The sequence below is a fragment of the Pseudophryne corroboree genome, chromosome 2 (assembly GCF_028390025.1).
Source record: "Pseudophryne corroboree isolate aPseCor3 chromosome 2, aPseCor3.hap2, whole genome shotgun sequence".
NCBI lineage: Eukaryota > Metazoa > Chordata > Amphibia > Anura > Myobatrachidae > Pseudophryne > Pseudophryne corroboree.
This window is the reverse complement of record NC_086445.1, coordinates 971872211-971878210: the sequence shown is the minus strand read 5'-3', so window position 1 is coordinate 971878210 and position 6000 is coordinate 971872211.

Here is a 6000-nt window from a genome sequence, read left to right as displayed (position 1 = left end):
CGCTTCTGCGCGCGCGCCGGAATGCCTTGCTGCCCCCGGGGATGCGGCTGCAGCCAATGGGCCCAATGCAGCCACCACCATCGACAGAGTCGACGCCAACTCTCCGGAAGCCTCCTGACTTCCCCAAAAGTCGCGGCTGGCACCGGCGGGAGCCCCCGCAGATGTTGGCGCACCTCTCCTGGCCCGTCGGCCGGCAGGCGCCGATAAGGGACCCAACGGCCAATGCCCCGCCTGGCCTGCTGGTGATCCGCTGGCCCCCCTGACCACAATTGGCGTGGCCTCCCACCAATCATCTATCCTATCCTGCGCCTGCTGACCCTCACTATCGCTGCTGTGCCTGCCACCGGCCCCCCGCGCGTGCCCTCCCTCCGCAGGCCGGAGCTCTCTCCGTCTGCAGGGAAGGCACCTCTACGGGGCTCAATGCTGCCACGCCCTATCCTGGGACGCCCCCGCCGCCGCTCCCCGCTGGACTCCAGCTGTAAGGGAGGCAGCAGGGGAGACGTTGAAACTGGCTAGTGATGGGTAGTTCAAGAATGATTAGTTCAAAATGAACTAATCTTCAAAGTGAACTAGTTCGTTCAGTTCACAGCTTTGGCAAAGATTAGTTCATCAGGAAGGAGGAGTCAGACACAGACACAGACAGAATAGAGCCAGCAGCTGCATTAGGCTAGTCAATGTCTCATTCACTTCACTGGATTTTCACTTCCTGAATCTGATGCTGTAAAATGAAAGGTAAAAGTACAACACAGCCCAGCAATACAGATCTAATAAAAAAAATAACATCTGCACTACCTAGCCAAAGTCTATGTGTGTCTGTGAGTGAGTGTGTGTGGTCATGCTGCTCACCTTTCTGTGATACAATCACTGTCCTATTAGTCCAGATGTCCAAACACTTGCTGCTGCTTCTGGTACTACTGGCTTCTGTGCATACTGCTGTGCTAAATCTTCTGCTGGGTGTTGTGTAGGTGCTGCAGTTATTCAGCTCTCACTCTGCAATACTCCAACAAGGCAAACCAGCAGCAAGAGAGACTTAGCTAGCCTATAGATCCCTATATATACTGATCCCACCCCTCTCTACCATTGGCTGTACTTTTCATAACGGTTAGGTCCACCCCTCACAGGAGGTTTAACTCTCTCCATTCCTATGTCTGTCATTTTGCTCTCCTTTTGCAAACAAACTGCAATTTACAGAAAATCACTCTCATACTAAAATTCAAATATACATAGGGAATTATGTCTGTCAAGATAAAAATACAGCTTCTGCACCAATCATAGGTCCTAATTCATGTTTGGATGCAAATGCTTTTGCATGTGCGATAACTCGGCTTCACAATTGCTGCTATTAGCAAGTGAAGCTGCCACCCAGGAATGAGAAGAGACGCCCACCGGAAGCCATGACATACTTATTTGCAATTGCATACACATTTGCAGCCTATATGCAAAAACGAGGGACATCAGGTCTAAGGGTTGGCTTTGATAAAGTCACGGGTCACGTGACGAAACGCGTTAGGCCACGCCTCCTCCAGCACACCTTGTCAAGGCATCCGACTTTGAAAGCAACCGCGGGTCTGTTCTCCCCGCCAGCCGCCCTATACCTTCTACAGAGATCTTAGAACAGCCGCGGACTTGGTTCTCTCCGCTAGCCGTCCACACCAACATACGGCTCTCTGCTAGCCGTCTATACCACATACGGCTCTCACTCCACAGTGAACTCACGGCTTCCTCTCCTTTGCGGCATTCGCATAGTGGGCATTGCAGGATACATCGCCGAGGACGCTCGGCTCTGGACCAGCCCACACAAGGAGAGGTATTTAATCTGTGCCCAACACCGGGTTAACCCGCAATTTGATGGTATGGGACATTTATTCAACTGATTATCCACTGTGCCTTCAGCATCCAGCTTTGCGGCTATTACTATTCATTACTCTAAATATCAGCTGGACTCCATATTTCATGTGGACTTTTATTTAGGGAACTGACACAGTTGGTGTCTATTGAATCGGATTTACTGAGTTAAGGTGTGCTTTCCTAAATATTTTTAATGTTGCATTGTCACAACTTAGTTATTTTTATCTATGGTAAATAAATTTACTATATATACATCGGCTCTCTTAATTCATTATTGTTCTCTTATCCCTGATATTTTGCGCAGCTGATTCTTTTGTTTTTATTGTCTCTATTCAAACACCCACCTAGTGTTTTTCAGCTGCGCATCTATCAGGGTAATTTGATTATTAGTCACCTGTCTCTGAGGCGCTGTGAAAGCAGCTTAGTGTCCTTTTCCTTTATGACTATGCAGACTGTACACAACAGTAGCAACACAGGCACAATATTTTGGTATGTATGAGCCCGCGGCTGACGGCAGATAAACGCCGCCTGAAACCTGCAATGACCGCTTGCATTTTTGCAACCACTCCCCGTCAACACCTCCAACCGGTCACTTCCTGTCAATCATTTTTCTATGAAATCCTCAATGCGAGCAGGATCACAGCACCTTGATGAATGAGCAGTGCCATTGCAGCACATGTGCAGTCTTCTGATAATGTTTCACTTGCGTGAACATCGGCCACAGCATGCAAACATGAATTATACCCACATTGCACATGTTACTATAGGTATCCGGTCACATGGTATACATTGACTATATTGATATTTATAATGTCAACAGCACAATGTTGTCAGTAGAATGTTGACATGATTCAATGTGTAAATAGGTGCCATGTGAAAAGGTACCACGTCGCCATATGAGATGTCAACATTCTCAGAATGCCAATGTATAAGGTTAGGTGCCTCTAATAGGGTTAGCAATGAGAAAAAGAATACTTGCTGGAATGCAGCTCTTCAGATGCTTCCACTAGAACATGGTGTGTGGTATGATAACATCTACTTCATAGTTCAGGTTGTTTTGTGATGTGACCACTTGAACCATGAAGAAGACACTGAAGAGCCAGAGAAGTAAATGCTGAGCCACTAGGTATGTTAGATCGACGTATGTTAGGTCGACGTCTATTATAATCTGTTTTTTTTTAAGGTAATACTGACCACAGTTTCACTGTCTAGCAAGGAACCACTAACTCACTAATGATTCCAGCTGCAAACTGTTTCTTAGGGGGAGATTTATCAAAGCTTGGCGAGAGATAAAGTGAAGAAATAAATTATTAACCAGCTCCTCACTGTCATTTTTCTGTAAGGAGCTGATTGGTAAGTACTTTATCTGTCTACATTTTATCTCTTTCCAAGTTTTGATAACCCCCCTCCCCTCTTTGTCACAGGAAGACGTATGAAGCAGTTTGCAAGAGAGATAATTGATGCTCATGGGATCCCCTGTGAATCCAGGATGTATATATTAGGATCCTTGTGATGATGGCTCTGGTGATACATGTGAGTTCACATAGGCAGTAATCTCGCAAAGGCTATTCAACATGCAGGGACACGGAGTACTGAGGTTACAAATAGCAGCCAGCACTACTGTATATGAACAGAATACAGCCGCTCATGCCTAAACCTGGTATTGATGAGTAACTCTCCATTTCAAGCTGCATGCAATCTTGGCAAACTGTTTTGAGCCCAACTGCCTGATCGTGATAACTGAAATGAATAGCAAATGGTATAGTATCATGGACCGTACCAGACTCCTTGGCTGGGAGGTAATGAAGTCCAATTTTGGCGGCCATGCGGGATGCTGGCTGAACCCGGATGTGTTTTTAAAGGGGCAATCATGTACATGATTGCCTCTTTAAAAAAACTTCCAAGATCCGTCGGCATCCCACATGGCCATTGAACTTGGACTTCATTACATCCCGCTCCTTAACTTCTAATAATTTCATAGGTTACATTGTGATGAATATATTTAGCCCACAAAATGGCTGCTTCTACTGTGTGCAGACAACAGGTCCATTGAAAGTCCACATGTAAAGAACTATTTTAATGTTTGCATATCTTACTCTTTTTCCTCTTTCAGAACTGCCAGATACAGTAGGAGACATTTCTGTATATCGCAGGGATGTCAGGAGGTCAGACAGCTGGAGTGACAGACTTGCTGTCACCTAGGTAAGAGATGTTCTGTAAGAATGATCGATGCACCCACAGGAGCAGGTGATTTGTGTCACTGTATATTTAACATGTAAGAGCTTTAATTTGTCAAAAACAGGTTTCAGTCAATGCCTACAGTAACTAATGTAATGAGGTGTTTTAAATGTTTAAATAACTGTGCTGACTTGCCAAGATCATTCTGCAATACCAACATTCAGGTTATCTGTGATGAGAGGAATAAGTTCCAATTGGGAGCAGATGTGCATTCATGTGCCTAAAATAACTGACCTGCTTTTCTTTGCTCTTTTCTGCTTTATAAGAACATGTGGTCATTGTCAAATATATTAGCCATGGAAGTATCTCTTTGGGAAGCAAAATGGAATTCTGCAGCACATTTACAAAGTGACCGTAGAAAACCAGTAAGAAGAACCAAGTGCACATCTTCCCTCATTGGTTTTTATCATATGATTATTTTGGGGATTAACTGATTTTAAAAGATCATTAATCTGCTGTAGAAAATGAGTGTGGGACATCTTATTCAAATGCTCAGTTGTGCAAGTTTTCTCTTTTATTCAATACAGAATCCTAGCACGTTGACGAAGAGAAATAACCTGCTTAAAGATGGAAATCTTCCTTCTGCAGATGTGCCCACATACCCTCTTTGTTTTTCTTCCACATAATGTGGTATATTGTACGTGGTATGTCTAATAGGCCCTACACACTGGCCAACATCACTGCACGATATGAACGATCTCGTTCATTAATGAACGAGATAACGTTCATATCATGCAGTGTGGAGGCACCAGCGATGAACGATGCGCGGCCCCGCGCTCGTTCATCGCTGGTGCTCCGTCGGCTGTGCATGCAGGCCAATATGGCCGATCTCGTCCATATTTGCCTGCAGTTCTATGGAGCCGTGTGACGGGGGCCCCGTCACTGCCCCCCCCCCGCCGCCGGGTCGCCCTTTGGCCGTATCCGCCGTCGGGCAGCTCGGCGGCGGATCGGCCAATGTGTAGGGCCCATTACACTCGCACACACATGAGTGTCTGAGAACTAAACAGATTTGCAACAAAAAGTGGTGATTACTAGGTGATAGGTGAGTATAGGTGAGACTTTTGTTTGCAATCTATGGGAAGAAAACAACATAACCTCTTTCCAGTTCTAGAGGTTGGCAACTTGCATGGGTGAAAACATCAAGGAATTATAAAACTTCCGATTCCAAACTTCTATATTTCCCCCCAAAATTATAATTGATGAGACATTTTAAATATACTGTATATTTTGGAATGTAAAAGGTTATTATTTTCATATTGAATAACCTGTATATTATGATCGTGGCTTACCATCTTTTTTAGATGAGAAAGGTGCACTGGGAAATTACAGTAAGTTGTCTATAACTATAGGGGTCATTCTGAGTTGATCACACGCTGCAACTTTTTGCTGCTCGGGTGATCAACTAGACGCCGCCTATGGGGGAGTGTATTTTAGCATAGCAAGGCTGCGTTCGATTGTGCAGCCCTGTTATGCTAAAAATGTTTTGTGTAAAACAAGACTAGCCCTGCACCTACTTACCCAGTGCGATGGATGCAGCGATGAAGGGCCCGGAATTGACGTCAGACACCTGCCCTGCAAATGCCTGGACACGCCTGCGTTTTCCCAAACACTCCCAGAAAACGGTCAGTTAACACCCATAAACGTCCTCTTTCTGTCAAACACCTTGCGATCGGCTGTGCGAATGGATTCTTTGTTAAATCCATCACCCAGAACCGATCCTCTTTGTACCCGTACGACGTGCCTGCACATTGCGGTGCATACGCATGCGCAGTTTTGCTATTTTTTTACCTGATCGCTGTGCTGCGAAAATCAGCAGCTAGCGATCAACTCGGAATGATCCCCTATGTTCAGCTGCCAACACCTGTGGATAAGACAGCAATCTCCCAACAAACACAATAAAAATGAAAAGTGTAG